This window comes from Mustela nigripes, chromosome 5, assembly GCF_022355385.1.
Source record: "Mustela nigripes isolate SB6536 chromosome 5, MUSNIG.SB6536, whole genome shotgun sequence".
Lineage (NCBI taxonomy): Eukaryota > Metazoa > Chordata > Mammalia > Carnivora > Mustelidae > Mustela > Mustela nigripes.
Window position 1 is genome coordinate 46,073,933 of NC_081561.1, and position 22,209 is coordinate 46,096,141.

Genomic DNA, 22,209 nt, shown 5'->3' on the forward strand with positions numbered 1-22,209 from the left:
AGACAGGTTGAATTTCATGAGTTCTTACAACTAGTGGGATTTTAAAATCTGGATTTTAAAAAAATCAGCAGGGTCTGCTTTGGGGGAAATCCAAGAAGGCAAGAGGAAACTGAGTCTCTCACCCTTAAAGACACACACAACAAAGAGCCTGCAGAGATACAGCACAGAAGCAAGTTTGAAAGGTGCCTGGGACATACAGAAGGGGAAGTTAATTACTAGTCTTAGAGCATGTCCTAAAGGACAGAAATCACTGGGGTGTTCCCTTGGGAAGAATGGAACTGGCAGGTGCCATTTTCCTTCCCTGCCCCACCCTCTAGCACAAACACATAGCTACTTGCAGGTTTTGTTACCTAATTTGCCAGCACTGCCACCTTGCCCCCTTTCAGCTGTGCTATACTTCTGCCAATCCATCCTCCACACCCTGCCTCAGTTCTGGCACTGCAGGGCCTCTTGCACAGAGGAAGGGCAACATGAAGGGCAGCTAGCACCTCTGACCCTGCCCCCTAATTGTGCTTCAAAGATTTGCCCTCTCCAATACATTTTTGTCCAGAGCCCATACAGGGTGATGCTGCAGGCCTAGCACTGAGCAGCCAGCCCCTACAGTGGCCAGCACAACTCCAAAGTGACTCTTGCCCTGGAAAGAAGGAATGAACAAGACACACTAGTCTGATAGAGACCCAGGAGTAGGCTGGAGGCAGAAACTGGTCTGACTGCAGGCTACACCTACCAGTCAAAGCTTCTCAGAGAACAGCACAGGGAAAGCTCCTGCAGTTTAATGGTACAGCATCTCGACAAACCCCTGGTCTAACTCAACTCAAGTCCAAGGCATTCCACAATGAGTTTGCTATATAACAGGGACCTAGCATTGCCCACAACCAAAACAGTCCTGATGACTGGACTGAAAGAGAATGGAAAAGGCACACAACAGCTGGGCACAAATAGCACATAGGTGACACCCTAAGGGGCCAGGTTCTGGTGAACATGGGACACTACACAGCGAGACACTATAGGACCTCTTCTTCATAATGCCATTACTTTCAAGTGCAAAAGACTCATAGAAATAGACACACAGAGTTAGATAAAATGAGGAAACAGAGGAATAGTTCCCAGAGGAAAGACCAGGACAAAATCACAGCAAGAGACCAAAGCAAAATGGACATAAGCAATATGCCTGATAGAGAATTCAAAGTAATGATCATAAAGATACTCACTGGAATTGTGAAGAATGGAGGACCTCAGTGAGACTTTTAACAGTGAGATAAAAAAGTAACCAGAGATGAATAACACAATAAATGAAATTTAAAATACAATGGATGGAATAAATACTAGATGATACAAAACAAAAGAATGAATCAGCAACCTGGACAAAGGACTAATGAAAAGTAATCAAGCTGAACAGATGAGAAAAAAATAATTATGTAAAATGAGAATAGATTAAGGGAACTCAGTGACACCATTAAGTATAGTAACAGTTACCTTGTAGGGATCCCAAAAAGAGAAGAGAAAGAAAAGTGTGCAGAAAATGTATTTGAGGAAATTAAGCTGAAATATTCCTGAATCTGGGAAAGGAAACAGAAATTCAGATCCAGAAGTCACAGAGAGCTAACAACAAAATCAGCCCACCGTGGTCAAAACCAATACTCATAGTAAGTAAGATGATAAAAAGAGAATTTTAAAAAACAGCAAGAGAAAAGAAGATAGTTACATGTAAATGAAACCAAATAAGGCTTTCAGCTAATTTTTCATCAGAAAATTTTTCATTGGGCCGGAAGAGAGTGTCATGATATACTCAAACTGGTGGGGGGAAAACATCTGCACAAAAAGTAGTCTAACAAACAAGGTTATCATTCAGAATAGAAAAAGAGTTCCCAAATAAACAAAAGTTAAAGGAATTCATGACCACTAAACCAGCCCAAAAAGAAATGGTAAAGGGAATTCTGAGTGAAAAGAAAGACCAAGAGCAAGAATAAGGAAAATAGAAAGCACAGAAGAAGTAAAAATAAGTATATCTGCAAAAATCAGTCAAGGGACTCACAAAATAAAAGGATGTAAAGTATAATACCATATGCTTAAAAAGTGGGGAGGAGAGAAGTAAGAGTGGGTTCAAAATGAAGCAATTTAATATAGACCGATATATACAGAATATGTTATATACAAGCTCAATGATGACCACAAAACAAAAACCAGTAATAGGTAAAAAATAAACGAGAAAGGAATCCACATATATCACTAAAGTAAGCCAACTTATTGTGAGAGAAGAGAGCAAGGGAAGAAAGGAACAGAGAAATACTATGAAAACAATCATAAAACAAGTAACAAAATGGCAATAAATACATACCTATCAATAATTACTTTGAATTTAATGGTCTAACCACTCCAATCAAGACATATGGTGACAGAATGCATAAAAAACAATGTATATGCTGCCTACAAGAGACTCATTTCAGACCTAAAGACAGTGCATATTGAGAAAGAAGGGATGGAAAAGCATTTTTCGTAGAAATGGATGTGAAAAGAAAGCAAGGGTAGCAACACTTATATTGTGCAAAATAGACTTTAAAGCAAAGACTGTGACAAGAAACAAAGAAGGAAACTTTATAATCATTCAGGGGACAATCCAACAAGAAGATACAGCAACTGTAAATACCTATGCGTGGAACATGGGAGTACACAAATACTTAAAGTAGTTAATAGCAAACATAAAGGAAGTTATCAATAGTAATACAATAAGAGTAGGGAACTTTAGCACCTCAATTACATCAGTGGACAGATTATCCAAACAGAAAATCATAAAGAAACAATGGCTTTGAATGATACACTGGACCAGATAGACTAAAACAGATGTATTTAGAACATTCCACCCTCAAACAGCAAAGTACACTGTCGGGGACTGCCTCCGGCTGGGAAAGTCCCCACCATTACAAGAAGGCGCTTGGCTCACTGCTAGCAAAATATGCTGCAAGTATACAATGAACTTTCTGGTGAAGCCCGCCTAAAGGAGGACATAGTTATTGGCTGTATCAAATTTAATCAGCATAGTAACAGGACTCCCATTGGCTCTCCCCATTGCTTGGCCCCTTATTGGTCACCCTGCTGTATATAAGCTAAGGAAGTTGATTAAATAAACGGAAATGAAGCATTAACACCATACCAGGCTCACTGTCGTCCTTGCGGGCCGAGGGCGACAAATGGTGCTGAGACCCGGGAAATATTAAGAAAAAATAGAAAAACCTTGCAAGGGAGAAGTCCGCAGGTAAGCGGGGAAGGGACCACGATCAAAGTGGTGGGAATCTTGTACAGGACCGCAATAAGAAGCGGGGCGGCCTTAGAGCCGGGATTTAGCAGCAAGTATACACGGAACAGCCATTAGGTTGGGATTCTAATTATGGGATCTGGACTGTCAAAGTCGAGGTTAGAGGGTTCCCTAAAGGACCTTCTAAAGGCCAATGGCACGCCATTAAAAATGAAAACTGCTAGGACATTCTTGAATACAGTTGAGACAGTGGCGCCTTGGTTTCTGGACGAGGGCTTGCTAAATATCCCCCAATGGGACCAGTTAGGCGAGGATTTTAAGAAGAGGGATAAAAATAAACCATTGCCGCTGGGAACTTTAGTTATATGGACTCTAGTCAGAGGGTGCCTGGGAGGATATAAGCCGAAATGTGATTCAGTTATTCAGGAGGGCGCTGAGGCACTCGAGGAAGTGAAAGAAGAACGCTCATCTCTTGCTTCGGAAAGGAGTAGTTCTAGCGAAGGGGAAGAAGAAATGTCGGGGGAGGAGCAAGAGTGGAAGTTCAAATTAAAACCAGACCCTCCCTGTTCAGCAGTGACCCCTAATGCTCCGCCTCCTTACAATCCCCTGGCGGGGGAGATAACATGTAAATGTCATCCCTCTGCTAATGAGGATTGGAAGACCGCATGGAGGGGGGCCAATAGCAGCTCGATTTTCCCAGTTCTAGAGGACCAAAATCATCAACGGTATCACCAGCCCTTGGACCTTAAATTAGTTAAACAATTAAAGGAAGTGGTCATGCAGTATGGCCCTCAGGCAGCATTTACTATTTCTCTAGTGGAGTCCATAGCAGGCATGAATTTAATCCCCGAAGATTGGGGGAATTTAGCAAGAGCAGCCCTCTCTGGAGGGCAATATTTGGTCTAGAAGACAGCATGGCAAGAGCATTCCCAGGATGTTGCATGGCGTAATGCCGCGGCAGGCAATCCACAATGGAATCTGGATATGCTTATGGGCATGGGGCCATACACTGGTAAACATGACCAACTGCAATACAACCCTGCCGCATACATGCAGATTGCGGCTGCCGCTACCAAAGCATGGAAAACCCTCCAGGGCAGTGGGGATTTGCAGGGTCAACTATCTAAGGTGATACAAGGACCAAATGAAGCATATGCTGATTTTGTTGCAAGATTGATGCAAACAGCTGGGAGAGTATTTGGGGATGTTGACACAGCCATGCCTCTAATTAAACAACTGGCCTATGAGCAAGCCAATAAATGGTGTAAAGAGGCCCTTACGCCATGGAAGGCTAAAGATTTAAGCACATACATTAAGGTATGCAGGGATATTAATGACAGTGTTATTCAAGGACAAGTACTTGCTTCAGCCATTACTCAAGGCCTTCAGGGCATTCAGCTACCCCAACGTAAGGGCACTAAAGGAAATTCTGGGGAATGCTACAAATGTGGAGCTCAGGGGCACTTTAAGCGACAATGTCCTGACAGCAAGGGTCCCCCAACAGTAAAGCAACCTGGCATATGTCCTAGGTGTGGCAAGGGTACACACTGGGCGAATGAATGTCGCTCAGTAAAAGATATTCAAGGTAATCCACTACCCCCAAGGAATTCAAAAAACGGGAAATGGGGCCCATCACCCCAGGGCCCTCAAATGTATGGGGTGCTTCAACAGGTAGCCCACACGCATTACCCGCCGACAAGCCAAGGTGGGCTACAAAAGGAAGCGCCGGATTGGACATCCGCGCCACCACCAGACTTGTACTAATCCCCGAGATGGGAACCCATGTGGTGGAATCGGATTTTAAGGGCCCACTGCCTGTGAACACTGTAGGCTTATTATTAGGGTGTAGCTCCACAGCCCTTGCTGGATTAATAGTACACCCCGGAGTAATTGATACTGATTATACAGGAATAGTCAAAATATTAGTGTCTTCCCCTCGTGGCATTATAGTTATCAGTCCAGGTGATAAAATAGCACAAATTATAGTGTTACCAAGCTGTCATAAACTATTCCCCAACACAGAAAAATCCCGTGGACAGAGGGGTTTTGGCTCCACTGGCCCACCCCTTGAATGTCTAACACTTGGAATGGAGGATAGACCTCTTTATTCTCTGTGGATCAGAAATAAAAAAATTTATGGGCCTTCTGGATACCGGGGCTGATCATAGTATCATTAATGAAGTTGATTGGCCAAAAGATTGGCCCCTACAAAGGGCTGATCAAACCCTTAGAGGCCTAGGGGTTGCCCAAAGTCCTATGTGTAGTGCTGCTACATTACCATGGAAGGATGATAAAGGTCATAGCGGCCTGGTTCAGCCATATGTACTTAAGATCCCTATATCTCTCTGGGGAAGAGACATTCTTACTCAAATGGACCTAAAATTGACTACTGAAGCCTTTTACAGTGAGAAAGCTCGAAACCTCATGACTAAAGCTGGATATTCAGGTGTTGGAGGATTAGGGAGGAAAAATCAGGGTATTACAAATTCAGTACCCCTAAGTAATTTTACCTCTGAGATTGGTGGACCGGGGTTGGGTTTTTCATAGGGGCCACTGAGCCTTTGAAAATTCAATGGCACAATGACAAGCCTGTGTGGGTTTCTCAGTGGCCCCTGCCCAAAGAAAAATACGAAGCAGCCCACACATTAGTGTATGAACAACTTGTTGCAGGACATATAAAGCCTTCCACTTCACCATGGAATACTCCTATCTTTGTCATTAAGAAAAAATCAGGTAAATGGCGGTTATTGCATGACTTGAGAGCAATCAATGCCCAAATGGTTATCATGGGACCAGTCCAATTAGGGTTACCCTTGGTATCTGCCCTCCCCTCGAGTTGGCCTTCAATTGTTGTAGATATCAAAGATTGCTTTTTTTCTATACCATTACACTCCAGTGATACCCCCCGATTTGCATTTACCATACCCACTATTAATCATTCTGGTCATGATCAGCGATTTGAATGGACAGTTCTTCCTCAGGGTATGGCTAACAGCCCCACAATGTGTCAACTTTATGTTGATCAGGCCTTGCAAAAGGTCAAGGAGCTCTATCCTTCCGTTTTGGTATACCACTATATGGATGATGTACTACTTTGCCATAAACAGGAAGAACAGCTTGAAAAGGCCCTTGTTTCCCTTTTCGAATGTTTCCAACAGTTTGACTTGAATATAGCCCCAGAAAAAATCCAAAAAACATCTATCAAGGACTATCTGGGCACTAGACTTGATGATACTAAAGTTAAGCCTTTAAAGGTAACCCTACAAACAGATAAATTAAAAACATTAAATGATTTTCAAAAACTCCTGGGAGATATTAACTGGATCAGGCCATACCTAAAACTCATTAATCAGGAACTACAGCCCCTGTTTGAGACATTGAAAGGAGACTCTGACTTGAACTCCCCCCGTATTTTATCTGAACAAGCTCGAGAAGCTGTTAAATTGATTCAAAATAGACTTGACACTGCCCAAGTTGATAGAATTAATTACTCTGAAATCCTATATTATTGTGTTCTTGCAGTAGAGCACACGCCCACTGCTGTTTTTTTTGGCAGGACGGTCCCATCTCCTGGGTCAATTTAGCTTACTCTCCAGGAAAAGTCTCCTTTTACATGGTATCCCAATGCCATAGCTAAAATTATATTGAAAGGACTAAAACTTAGCATCGCTGTATTTGGCAAACAACCTGACGTCATCCTAACTCCCTATACATAAGAGCAGTTAACTTGTTTAGCAGCATGTGACAATGATTGGGCCATTACTATGACTATCTCAACTGCAAAATTTGACAATCATTATCCGGCAAACCCATGGCTGCAATTTAGTCTTACTCACCCATTAATTTATCCAAGGGTTACACGTCAATCACCTTTGGATAATGCAAAACTCATTTTTACTGATGGTTCTAAGAATGGGGTGGGCGCTGTGGTTACCCAAGATAACACTTGGACCTTTTTATTTCAAAGCTCCTCCCCTCAAATTACAGAGCTATTTGCAGTCATTAAAACCTTTCAGTTGTTTCATGATACACCTTTTAACTTGTTATCAGACAGCAAATATGTTGTCCAAGCTGTCTCCATCCTGGAAAACGTAGGTCACATCAGCACCAAATCCACCATTACAGAAACTTTAAAGAATCTCCAACACATTATATGGGACAGAAAGGTACCCTTTTACATAGGGCATATCAGGGCACATACGGCTCTCCCCAGCCCCTTGACGGAAGACAATCGCACTGCAGACATGTTAACCAAAGAGCAATTTATCTTCACTTTAATGGAAAATATTCAACAAGCAAAACAATTTCACAAGCTATTTTATGTTAATGCTCTTACTCTCAGACTTAAATTCAACATAACTAAAGCTCAAGCCAGGGACATTGTAGTCTCTTGCAAAAACTGTGTTACCCTCTTGCCATCCCCCTCCTTAGGAGTTAACCCACGAGGCCTGTTACCCAACCATATATGGCAAATGGATGTTACTCACATCCCTGAATTTGGCAAACTAAAATATGTGCATGTTTCCGTGGACACATGTTCTGGTGTCATATTCGTCTCTATCCATGCTGGGGAAAAATCCAAAGATGTTATTTCCCACTGCCTTCAAGCCTTTGCCGCTTAGGGTAAACCTCGACAAATAAAAACAGACAATGGACCTGCATACACCTCACAAGTATTTCACGGTTTCCTTACTCAACTAAACATTACCCTAAATCATGGTATTCCCTACAATCCTCAAGGACAGGCCATCGTGGAACGTGCCCACTTAACCATCAAACAAACTCTTTTAAAACAAAAAGGGGGAATAGGGGACACGTTCCGGTCCCCTAAAGACAAACTAAATACAATTCTATTTATTTTAAATTTTTTGACGCTCGATAAAAACGGTCAAGCAGCAGCTGAAAGACATTCAGCCTGTATGGATTCTTCCCCCAAGCCCTTAGTTCTTTGGAAGGATATCCTTACGGGACAATGGAAAGGCCCGGATCCTGTATTAATCTGGAGCAGAGGCTCCGTTTGTGTTTTCCCACAGGACAAAGAAGTGCTGATTTGGATTCCAGAGAGATTGGTCCAGAAGGCCCCTGAGAACAAGGATGAGGACAGAGGAAGCCGTGATCCTCCTACTGTTGTGGGGGACTCTGATATTCCCAATTCCCCTGACGGCAACACGTGAATTATGGGCTATTCTGAAGGCTTGGCCCTATCCTTTACCTTTAACTAATTCTTCCTTTATCTCCCCCCCCCCCCGTTCTTCACTAGCTGATATACTGAGTGTTGGTTCTATTGTTCCTTTTTCTGTGCTTTGTGTTACCCCTGTAAAATTCTCTCAATTTAATAAGGCCAGCAATTCCTCCCAACAGCTCTCTTAGTATTTGCAGGGTGCTTGGTCTGACGATTTTCAAAATTTCACACGAATCCTTCTGGCTGAGATAACTCGAGTAAATAGTATGCATGTGCAACCAGCTTCCCTTCTAGAGCTATTTCCAACATTCAGCAATATGTTCCAGTTCACCAAACAATGGGCTGATACAATTGGTCTTCTTGTCCTCCTTCTTATTGGCATTCTGCTTCTATTCAGAAACGTTCACCAGTGGAGAACATAGCAGCGAGAGCAGAGCCGAGCTATAGCACAAGCCTTTATGTCAATAGAGGCTGGGACATCTCCCCAGACATGGCTAAGCATGCTAGATCGGTAGTCAAAGACGGGTAAGATCAGTAGAGAAACATACCAACCTAAGACAGGACAGAGATCATCGATATCTCTGATGACGTCTGATGACGGGTAAGGATGTTTTCTGCTACTGACGACCTAAGACAGGCACGATCTCTGCCATAAAACAAAAAAGGGGGAGATGTCAGGGACTGCCTCCAGCCGGGAAAGTCCCCGCCATTACAAGAAGGCACTTGGCTCACTGCTAGCAAAATACGCTGCAAGTATGCAATGAACTTTCTGGTGAAGCCTGCCTAAAGGAGGACATAGTTATTGGCTGTATCAAATTTAATCAGCATAGTAACAGGGCTCTCATTGGCTCTCCCCATTGCTTGGCCCCTTATTGGTCACCCTGCTGTATATAAGCTAAGGAAGTTGATTAAATAAACAGAAATGAAGCATTAACACCATACCAGGCTCATTGTTGTCCTTGCGTGCCGAGGGCGACAGTACACATTCTTTTCAAGTACACATGGAACATTCTCCAGAACAGACCACGGGTTAGGCCATAAAACAAGTCTGAACAAATTGAAAAAGATCTAACTCATTCCATGCATCTACTCTGAACACAACACTATGAAACACTATCAACCACAAGAAAGAGCACAAATACATGGAGGTCAAGTAACATGTTATTGAACAATGTATGGGTCAACCAAAAGATCAGAGAGGAAATAAAAACAAATATAGGGAGACCCAAAATAAATAAATAAATAAGAAAAGAAAAAGAAAACACAATGGTCTAAAATTTGGGGATGCAGAAAAAGCCATTCTAAGAGGAAAGTTTATAGCAATATAGGCCTAACTCAAAAAAACAAGTAAAAGATAACATAAACCACCTAACCTTATACCTAATGGAGCTAGAAAAAGAAAAACATACAAAACTCAAAGCTGGGTCTCCTGAGACAAGGGAAACAAAAGCCAAATAAACTATTGAGACTATATCAAAGTAAAAAGCTTCTGCACAGCAAAAGAAACAACCAACAAAACTAAAAGGCAACCCACTGACTGAGAGAAGATATTTACAAATTACATATCTGATAAAGGGTTAGTATCCAACATATAAAGTATTTATACAACTCATCACTCTAAAAACTCATTTAGAAATGGGTAGACGACATGTTCAGACATTCTCCAAAAAAGACATATAGATGGCTAACACATGCATGAAAAGATATTCGACATCACTCATTATCAGGGAAATGCAAACCAAAACTACGAGATATCACCTCATACTTGTCAGAATGGTTAAAATAAAAAACACAAGAAACAACAGGTGTTGGCAAGGACGTGGAGAAAAACCCTCATGCACTCTTCATGAGAATGAAAACTGGCAGAGTCATGGTGACAAAAAGTATGGAGATTCCTCAAAAATTTAGAAATAGAAACAGCATATGATCCAGTAATTCCACTACTGGGTATTTACTGAAAGAAGACGAAAACACTAATTTGAAAGGAGATATATATCCCTATGTTTACTGAAGTATTATTTACAACAGCCAAATTATGGAAGCAGCCCAAGTGTCTACTGACTAATAAGAAAGATGAGGTGTATATATATATATATATATATGCAACTGAATATTACTTAGCCATAAAATGAATGAAATCTTGTCATTCACAACAATATGGATAGAGCTAAAGGGTATAATTCTAAGCAAAATATATCAGTTAGAGAAAGACAAATACCGTATGATTTCATTCATATGTGGAATTTAAGAAACAAACAAACAAAAAAATGAGCATGGGAAAAAAGAGAGAAAGAGAGAGAGAAGCCCAAAAATGGACGCTTAACTAGAGAGAACAAACTGGTAGTTACCAGAAGGAAGATGGGAGAAGGTGAAATAGGTGATGGGGATTAAGAGTACACTTACCATGATGAGCACTGGGTAATGTATAGAATTGCTGAGTCACCATATTGTTACACCTGAAACTAACATAACACTGTTAATCAACTACACTAAAATTAAGATTAAAAACCTTTTTTAAAAGGTAAAAAATAATAATAATTAAAAGCCAGGGGAAAAAGGAAAAAGAAAAAGAAAAATGTCTATTCAGTATTAACTCCTTATCAGATATATGATTTGTTAATATTTTCCAACATTCAGTAGGCTGCTTTTTCATTTTGTTGATGGTTTCCTTTGTGTGCAAAAGCTTTTTATTTTGATGTAGTCCCACTAGTTTATTTTTGCTTTTGTTTCCTTTGCGTGAGGAGAGATGGCCCTACAGGCTGATGTCTAAGAGGTTACTGTCTACATATTTTTAACAAGCTTTGTTGTTTCAGGTCTTTAATCATTTAGGTCTCTAATCCATTTTGAATCTATGTTTGTGTGTGGAGTGAGAAAATGGTAATTTCATCCTTTTGCATTTGGCTGTTCAGCTTTCTCAACATCATTTATTATATATATTTTCCTAATTGTGTATTCTTGCCTCCTTTGTTGTAGATTATTGCCCCTTTGTTGTAGATTACTTAACCATATAAGTGTGACTTTATTTCCAGTGCCTCTATTCTGTCCACTGATCTATGTGGCTTTTGGGGGGCCAGTACCATATTATTTTGATTAATATAGCTTTGTACTATAGTTTGAAATTTAGGAGCATGATGCCTCAAGCTTTGTTCTTTCTCAAGGGTGTTTTGACTTTTTGGGGTCTTTTGTGGTTACACACAAATTTTAGGATTATTTTTTCTAGCTCTATGAAAAATACTACTGACATTTTGATAAAGATTACATTGAATCTATAGGCTATTTTGGGTAATATGGACATTTTAACCATATTAATTGTTATAATCCATAAGCATGAAATATCTTTCCATTTATCTGTGTCTTTTTTTAGTTCTTTAATCAACATCTTATAGTTTTCAGAGTATACAACATTTTGATTATCACATTAATTTTGATTCCCAATTCACCTAAGGTCCTCACATTGCCATTAGAAATTATATCAGTTTATACCACTAGGAAGAACTAAGATGGTATTAAAATAGGATTAATTTGGTGTATTGTCAGTTTTAAAACTTATTATTTTCCTACTACTTCAAATCCCCACAAATAAGCTATGAGCACCCTGCTCAGGTGACCAAGAACGCCACCAGTGTAATAAGGCTGGCCCCTGCCATGAACTCCCCTTCTTTCCCTCCACTGACTATGACCTAATGACTTCAAATGCACCAATGAAATCCCTTCCTATTTTTTTTTTAAGATTTTATTTATTTATTTGACAGAAAGAGAGAGAGAGCATAAGCAGGGGGAGTGGCAGGCAGAGGGAGAGGGAAAAGCAGACTCCCCAAAGAGCAAGGAGCCTGATGCAGTACTCGATCCCATGAGCCTGGGATCATGACCTGAGCTGAAGGCAGATGTTTAATTGACTGAGCTACCCCTGTGCCCCCAAATCCTGTTCTATTTTTTGCTATGTATTCTACCCCAACTCCTAATAAAGGCATTTGCTCACAAGTTCACCTTCTTCCCATTCCCTCTCCCTTTTCTCCCCACCTGCTTGGTTGAGCCTGGTCCCTCAGTGCTCCCCCTGCTCCCTGTGCAACCCCCTCTTAGTGGTGTTTGATGACTCTCTCTCTCTCTTTAGTACTATGTGTATGATAAACTTTTCCTGCACCTCTCCTGTGTCCCCTCTTGTGGTCACACCTGACTGAACATCTCATGAAAGAATAGAAACCAGTACACTAAGAGTCCATTATTTATTAGAATTAGAAAAAGAGAGAAAGTGGAATTAGACAGGAGGAGACGTACAGCCATGGTGCAACTGTAACAAAATTTCTGTCAGTCCAACAGAAAGCTCAGGAGCAAAGATTACTCTTTAGAGGCACCCTGTCTTGGCAAAAAAAGGCCAGCCCTTGTACAACATTCTTGTTCAACTCAGTAGCCAGAGCACAGAGAAAAGCTGAGGCTATCCTACAGGAACTCACATCTGGAAGCTGTCAGCTAGCCACACTGCTCAAAGGTAGGCAACAGCACTTTCTTTAAGGGGGACCTAAGAGGGACCTAAGAGGTAGATCCCTGCCACAGTTGTATCTTTTAAGTCCTCTCTCTCTCTCTTTTTAATGTCACTGACTTATTAAAGAACTGGACCAAGGTTCCTATAGATTATCCTACATTATGATTTTGTGGTGTTCTTTAACTTGTTTTTATTCTTCATATTCCTAATAAACTCTAAGTTACTTATGAAGGCTTAGTTGGATTAAGGAAACATTTTTTTTTTAGGAAAATGTTTTTTCATTTATTATCCTTTTATACATTTTATACAAACACATCGCTTTTATGTATTTTCATACAAGCACACAAAATACTGGTTTCAAATAATTTTATAATCTGAACCATTCAACAAAAATAACTATATTTTCCACAGAATCTTCCAGAGAATATAGAAATATTTTTGTGAGATTAGAATAGCTTTGAAGTCAGAGTCCAGAAATTTATAGTATAAGTGTCTAGAGTGACATATCTAGTTAAGTTTTGAGGGAGACAATGGATACATCAAGGTAGCTTTTGTTTCTTCTTTCTCTTCTGAATGAGCCAGCCATTGGTAGCAGGCATTCTGCTCCCTCTTTCAGGAAACATTTTTAATATAAATACTTCACAAGTGTTGCTTGAAACTCAATTGTTATCTATCTGTTAGGAAACAAATCCCTCTACTATAAACTTACCCACCAACTTGATGGGTATTATATGATGAAGGATTTATTATTAAGAAATGCAAAATCACAATTTTATAAATCTATCATTTCTTCTATTTATTATGGGATCTTCTATAAAGAATAATGTTCTCTTATCAATATGAACTACTTGGTTATCCTACAGTAGAAGTTATACAAGAAAAACAGAATTGTTTTCCTTTAAATTGCCAATTTTCAGGGCGCCTGGGTGGCTCAGAGGGTTAAGCCTCTGCCTTGGGCTCGGGTCATGATCTCAGGGTCCTGAGATCGAGTCCCGCATCGGGCTCTCTGCTCAGCAGGGAGCCTGCTTCCTCCTCTCTCTCTCTCTGCCTGCCTCTCTACCTGCTTGTGATCTCTGTCTGTCAAATAAATAAATAAAATCTTAAAAAAAAAATTTCCAATTTTCAAAATAAGGAGTGTGTTCTAGTCAGTTCCGATGACCAGTGAGAAGTGGGTTTTATTTCATGGTTTTATTTATATTGCTTCTGCTTTTCTCTTTTTTGTGTCATATGAACTCATGGGTTTTGTTTTGACCCATATTTGAGAACAGAATTTCTGAATTACTGAATAAGAAGAGATTGTTTAAGTATGAAAACCAAAACTTAGCCATTTGTTCTAAATTACTCTCTACTGAAATTTTAAAGAAAGTAATGAACTCTTTCCCCTCAAAATTATGAAATACACAAATAAACATTTAATTCTTTCCCTCATATTAAGATTAAAAACCACTGTTCTAAATAATCTTCATTTTTTTAAGACAGTACATTCTTTTGGCTTTTATATACTATATGTCAAACCATGATGTTCCTCACTCCTCAAGAACCCTCTCCATCCTTTTGTATTTTTTTAACTTTTCATTTTGAAATGAATTCAGGTTCCGAAAACATTGCAAAAAATTAGTACGAAATATTCCAAATACCCTTCAGCCAATTTCCTTGGAACAAAGACTTGTGGCTATTTTGGAAAATGTGTCAAACTTGGGGAGAGAAGTCATTAATTAAGGATAGTGACGTAAGAGATTGAAGAATCCTGGGTCTTGAACAACAGTGGAACTCCCGAAGCAGTTGAGTACTGTCTGCTTCTGTATTGCTTGTTAATGAGAGAGAAATAAACCTCTATTTTGTATAGCCACTATTTTAGGCTTTCTCATATATGCAGGCCAAATGAATTCAACTGATACCTAAGTCTTCTTGTATCCCATCTTCAATCCTCTCAATCCCATAACATCCTCCAATATATTGTTTACTCCATATTCATATTTACCATATTGAATTATCCATAATATTTCTAAGAAGGAATTATGTTCTGAAATATGGTTTTTGAATATACATACCAATAAGCAGACACTAAGACTTTTATACATACTTATGCAGTCTACAGCCTTTCTAAACCCAATAGATAGGTAATAAATTTACCTTGATTGTATGTAATCACTATCTCAAGGCCTCTTTGAACAAGAATACCTGTCTTTTGCCTTGAAATCAGTTGTGCTTTGACTATTCAGTAGCTCTCTATTTAATCAAAGTGCATCACAGATTCTCTATATTCTATTAGTATCGGCTGATCATTACCACCAGGTATTAAGGTGAGCAGAATGGAAATTACTGAAAGTTAATAAGTAAATAAACTATGAATGAGAAATATCAAAATGATTTTCTCCTTGTCTCATGGCTGGCAAGTTATACCATCAGAACTAGAACTTAGGGTTTCTGGCTTCTGTTCCCTATTTCTACTATTTTAATAAATATCAGAATAAGCATCTACATATAATAAAGACCAATCTGGAATAGAAAAAAAATCTTGCATTTTAACACATAATGATTTCCAAGTCCTTTAAAACATGTTATTTCCAGTATTTCATATGTTATTTATTTGCACTATATCATATTCAATTCAAAATAAGTAGCAATGTTTTTAATATATATTAAGTGAGGCATCATCTCTATAACAGCAAAGAAATCACATCATCTTAATCTACATTCTGGATGTTTACTAAAGAGGAAGCCATATTATTTTTTATGTTTGCAGCCAAGCTGATTTTGTGATTTTCCTATTTTTACCAGTTAATTGTGACCAATATGATAATATTACTTACCCCATAGAAATTTTTTACATTATGAGTGCCACATAATTTTAGCAAAAACTACTGTGGCTTATATTTATTTTTTATTTCCAATTATAATTCATAAGTCATATATAACATTTAAAATAAATTCTATTTGGCTAATTTGCAAAAGGTGGTTAGTAAAGAGTCCAAAGTAAACTGTAATAGTCACATGACAGTGTTTTCACTAACATAAAAAAAAGGTGTTTTTTTTTTATAACAAGACACACACCATATAATCAGGATATTCTGTAACTAAACCCAAATTTATATGTTTACTAGAACATAAGATAATTACTCCCGAATTGCCATGGAAATGAGGACATTTTAAGACCATCATCATTGAATCTTTATGACCATTTATGTTACAATCTCTCTATGTTTCAAATTTACTCAAATAGAAAAGTTGCTAGCCTTCTAAAATAATTCACAAATTTTTACAGTTATTACCTTGCATTAGTTCCCAGAAATGCAAAACTCATGCTTGCAAAGAATATTTCTAAGCATTTTTTTTTCTCATTTACCATGTGCTTTGCAATGCAGTAACATTACTAGCATTTACAAATAGGAGCATATAATATAGAATACACATGACTTCCCTCTTTGGTGATTTTTCCTTATTTTTTTGGTCACATTGATCTACATGTAGCAAGACAGCTTGACTGAGAAATTAACTGTGTCTTTGTTTTCACTATTGTGATCTCAGCATGAAAAAAAAAATAATGTGAGAGGTTTGCCCATCTTCCTTCCTTGAAAATGAGGAGTCAGGGCTTTGGGTCTTAGAGATGAGTGTCCTCTGCCCTATAGTAGAGGGGTTTGTTTTTATAAATAGAGGATTCAGAAAGTACTGTGGATGAGAGAAGAGTAAGGGTATTAATGTTAACTGGTTGGAAGTTAACCTCCCTGAATAAGGCTGGGTTCCTTGAAACCATTAGCATTTCATTCTTCATGCAGCATTCCAGAAGTGGCACAGCCTCCAAACCATGTGTATGTCTGGCACTAAGCATCATTTTTGGAACCATAAAAGAAATCTCGTATCAAAATTAAACAAGGACAAAGTAGATGTTGCCATCAAAGAAATGTGCAATCAAATATATCATATAAATTGAGTACAGAAAGAAAACAGACTGAGCCCACTAGAGTTGTACTATACAACATAGTAGCTAATACTCACATGTCCCAATTTAAATTTGAATTTATATGGATTAAAATTAAATTAAAAATTCAATTCCTCATTAACACAAGCCACACTTCCTGACTATATATATTACAAAGCTACACTAATCAAAACATTAAGGTACTGGCATGAAAACATATATAAAACAATGGAATAGACTTGAAAGCCCAGAAATAAACCCATGCATATATGGTCAGCTAATATTTAACAAGGGAGGCAAGAATTCTCAATGGGGAAAAGATAATCTCTTCAATAAGTGGTGTTGAATAAACTGGACACATGCCAAAAAATGAAATGGGACCCCTACTTATAGCACCCACAAAAAGTTAACACAAAATGGATTAAAGAATTAAATAACAACACCCAAAATCATAAAAACTTCTAGAAGAAAACATAGGGTAAAAGGTCCTTGATATTGGTCTTGGCAATAATTTCATGGATAAGATACCAAAAGCACAAGGAACAAAAGCCAAAATAAACAATTGGGTCACATCATACTAAAAAAACTTCAGCATCTCAAAAAGAAACAACCAATAAAATGTAAAGGGAACCTACAGAATTAGGTTTACAAACCACATATATGGTAAGTTGTTACTATCCAAAATATATAAGGACCCATACAACTCAATAACAAACAAACAAAAAACCAAAAAGGCCCTCAATTTAAAAGTAGGCAAAGGACATGAAAAGACGCTTTTGCAAAAAGGATACACAAATAGCCAACAAGTCCATGAAAAGATGCTCAACAGCACTAGTTAGCAGGGAAATGCAAATCAAAACACAAGCAGGTATCACCTCAGAGCTGTCAGAATAGCTATTATCGAAAAGACAAGAGATAACAGGTGCTGACTGAGGATGTGGAGAAAAGAGAACCCCAGTACACTTTTGTAGGAATGTAAATTGGTGCAGCCACTATGGAAAACGGTATGGAGTTTCTCAAAAAATTAAAAATAAAACCTGGAAACAACCTAAGCATCCTTTAACTGATTATATATAATATAATATAATATAATATAATATAATATAATATAATAATAATATAATATAAATACATATATGCATTATGTATATAAATATCCATTTTTAGCCATAAAATAGAAAATCTTGGCCTTATGACAACACAGTTGAACCTAAAAGGCATTACATTAAGTGAAATAAGTCCTACCCAAAAAGCACAAATAATGTTTGACCTCACAAATATGTATAATCTTAAAAAAAAGGAAACAAAAAAAACCCTCCTATAAACAGAGTGGAGTGCAGACTGGTAATTGCCAGGAGTAGGAGCAAGAGTATATGGGAAAATGGGTGTGTAAGGTTTTATAGGCGAGATAAACATGACAACAGGAGAGGTAGGCGCCAGGCAAGATTTATTAAAGGCACTCTCCAGTGAAGTTTCAGGGCTCGGGAGAAGGGGAGCCAGGAAAGTCACTCCGGGAGGAGGTAGGCACTCTGCGGTGAGGTTCCTCCACTCCGAAAAGGGGGAGTCGAGGAAGTGGCACTGGGAGGGAGTTGGCGGGGGTCTTTTATGGGGCCAAAGTAGGGCATGGGTTCACATCCATATTTGGTGATCGGAAGGTATGGGGTGAGGACTCTTGATACTCCTGTTTCTCGCATAGGTATTGGGTTACTTATGGAGACATGACCTGGGTGTACACCCTTTTGGCGGGAGAGTCTAGGGTTAAGGAAGGGGGGGAGGGGACTGGAAGATGGTGGGCCCAGCGGTCATTTCTATTGTTCCTCCTGCATTCCGGGGACTGCCGACCCAACAGGGTGAAAATGATCAAAGGATATTAAACTTCTAGTCATGAAATATGTTAACTTCTAAAGATGTAATGATATAATGTACAGCATAATGACTATACTTAATAATGCTATATTGTGTATTTGGAATTTGCTAAGAAAGTAGATCTTACAAGTTCTCTTTGCCTATATATATATATATATTTAAATAATATATATTCATATACACATATATACACACATCACACATATACATATGTATCTATTTAGAAACTGTGTGAGGCCATGGGTGTATTAATAACTAACCTTATTGTGACAATCTTTTCACAGTATATAGTTTATCAAATAAGTACACTGTGTGCCTTAAATATATACAATGTTATATGTGTCAATTATATCTCAGTAAAGCTAGTAGGGGTGGGGAGGAAGAAGTCAGATCTAATCAATAGCCTAAACTCTCACCTTATGAAACAAAAAAAAAAAAAAAAAAAAAAAAGGAGGGGGGCATTGTAAATAAGCCTAAAGGAAAGAGAAAGGACATAAGATTAGAGGAGAAATTAAGGGAATAGGGGATAAAAGTTCAATAGAGAAAAATCAATGAAACTAAAAGCTAGTTCTTAAAAATATCTACAATTTGAAAGGTTTTTAACTATACTCACCAAATAAAAAGGAAGAAAAGATTCAAATCACTAAAATCAGGAATAAGAGAGTAGGCATTACTAGTGGACTTAAAGAAATAAAAAGAATTGAGAGGTAATCCTATGCACTACTGTATGCCAGTGAATTAAACAAACCAGATAAAATGGGAATATTCCTGGAAACAAACAAACTACCAAAACTGACTAAAAAAAAAAAAAAGAGAGAGAGAGAGAGATCTGAGGAAATTTATATTAAGTAAACAGATTTAGTTAGTAATCAAAACACTTCCCATAAAGGAAAGGCCAGGCCAAGATAGCTTAACTAATTAGTTCTACCAAACTTTAAAAATAATTAAGACCTATCTTTCACAAACTCTTTTCAAAAATGGGAAGGGAAGATTTCCCAACTCATTCTATGATGCTGGTAGTATTACTCTAATACCAAAACCACAGAAAGACATCACAAGAAAGGAAAACTGTAGAACAATGTTCTGTTTGAATATAGCCACAAGACTTATCAACAAAATGCTAGCAAAGTAAATCAAGCAACAAAGAAAAAGGATTGTATTTGATGATCAAGTGGAATTTATCAGCAATTCAAGATCAGGTAAACATATTAAAATCAATCAATGTAATACAGCATATAAACAAAATAAAGGGGAAAAAAACCAACATGATCACCCATCAGCAGATGCAGGAAAGCAATGGATAAAACCCATACCTTTTATGATAAAAAATACTCTACAAAATAGGAATAGAGAGCACTTTCACAACCTGGTAGAAGGCATTTTTGTGAAAAACCCCCAGCTATCAACATGCTTATTGGAGAAAGACTGGATATTTTTTCCTGAGATCAGGAACAAGACAAAGATGTCTCACTTGTACCACCTCTATGCAACATTGTACTAAAGATGATATTTAGGGCAATTGGACAAGAAAAAACAATAGAAGATATCCAAGATTGGAAGGGAAGAAATAAATTTTATTTATTTTCATATGACCACATCTTGAATAGAGAAACTTTAACAGAATATACAAAAATATTATTAGCACTAATAAACCAGTTCAGTAAGGTTGTGGGATAGGTATGCAAAAAAACCCCACTGCAATTGTATACATTAGTCATGAACATTAAAGCTACAGTAATCAAGACAGTATGGTAAGGACATAAAGATAGATAAGTAGATGAAAGGAACAGAATATGGAGTTAAGAGATAAACTTACACATTTATGGCAAACTGACTTCTGACAAGGCTATCAAACCAATCCAATAGAGAAAGAAAATTCTTTCAACAAACTATGCTGTAACAACTGGGTATCTCCATGCAAAAGAATGAAATTGGATTCCTACCTCAAATCACATACAAAAATGAACTCAAAATGGACCAGAGACCTAAATATAAGGAATAAAAACTATAAAAAATCCTAAAATATAAGAGTAAATTTTTGTGACTTTGAATTAGGTAATACTTCTTAAAATATGATACCAAAAGTAAAAATGCAAAAGAAACTAGATAAATTAGACTTCATAAAAATTAAAAACTTCTATGCTTCAAAGGATACTACCAAGAACGTACAAAGACAGCACACAAAATTGGAGAAAATATTTACAAATAAAATAGAAAGTAGTTTGACAAATAAAAAACAGGCAAATAACCCAACTTAAAAATGAGCAGTGTGGTGATCATTTTGCAATATGTATAATTAGTGAACCACATTGTACATCTGAAAATAGGATGTTATATGTCAATTACACCTCCATTTTAAAAATGAGCAAAAAATATGAATAAACATTTCATATATTGCTGATAGATTTAAAAAATAGTGTGGCCTCTTTGGAAAACAGTCTGGCAGTTCCTCAAAAAGTTAAAAAAAAGAAAAAGAAAGATATACTATATAACCCAGCAAGTGAACTCTTACATATATATCCAAGAAAATTGGAAAATATTCACAAAAACATTTGTACTCTAATGTTCATAGAAGAATTATTCATAATAGCCAAAAAGTAGAAATAATTAAAATGTGCATCAGTAGATGAATGGATAAACAAAAAGTAGAGTATCTATCTATATGATGAAATATCATTCAGCTGTGAAAAGGAATTAAATACTGGTACATGCTACAACATGGTACGAATCCTGAAAACACGGTTAAGTGAAAGAAACTGATCACAAAAGACTCCCTATTATATTTCATTTATATGAAATGTCCAGAATATGTAAATCTATAGTGACAAAAAATAGAGTAGTGGTTGCCAGTGTTTAGGGGATTGTGAAATGTGAATACTATTCCTATGGAGTTGTTTTGTTTTGATTTTGGAGGGATGAAAACATTACAAAATAAACATGGCAATAGATGAATATACTCAATATACTAAAAACCCCTGAGTTCTGTTTTAAAGGATTGAAATTTATGGTATATAAATTTATCTTAGTAAAATTGCTTTTTAAAAAAACCTTAAGATCTACATGGAAAACTATGATGCACTATTGAGAGAAATTAGAAAAGATGTACCTAGATTGTGCACTATTATACATTCATGGATTGGAAAATGTCATTTTAAATGTGAGTGAACTATTTTCAAACATGTCTCTTGATTCAATGCAATCCCAATCAATTACAAGTTTATTCTTAATTTTTTTAAGATTTTATTTATTTGAGAGTGTGGGGGGGCAGAGGGAGAGGGAGAATCTCAAGCAGACTCCACACTGAGCACCCCTATTCTAATATTTATGTAGAAATGCAAACGCCAAGAAGAATAAGACATTTCTGTGGTAGAACACATTTTATATGTAGGTAGTCATATTTTACCAGATGTTTAACTTGAACATTATTTAACATTTTTAAAAACCATATTAATGGATCATTTATTCTTCTCCTACCCACTTAAGCCCCCATGTTGCATCACCACTTCCTC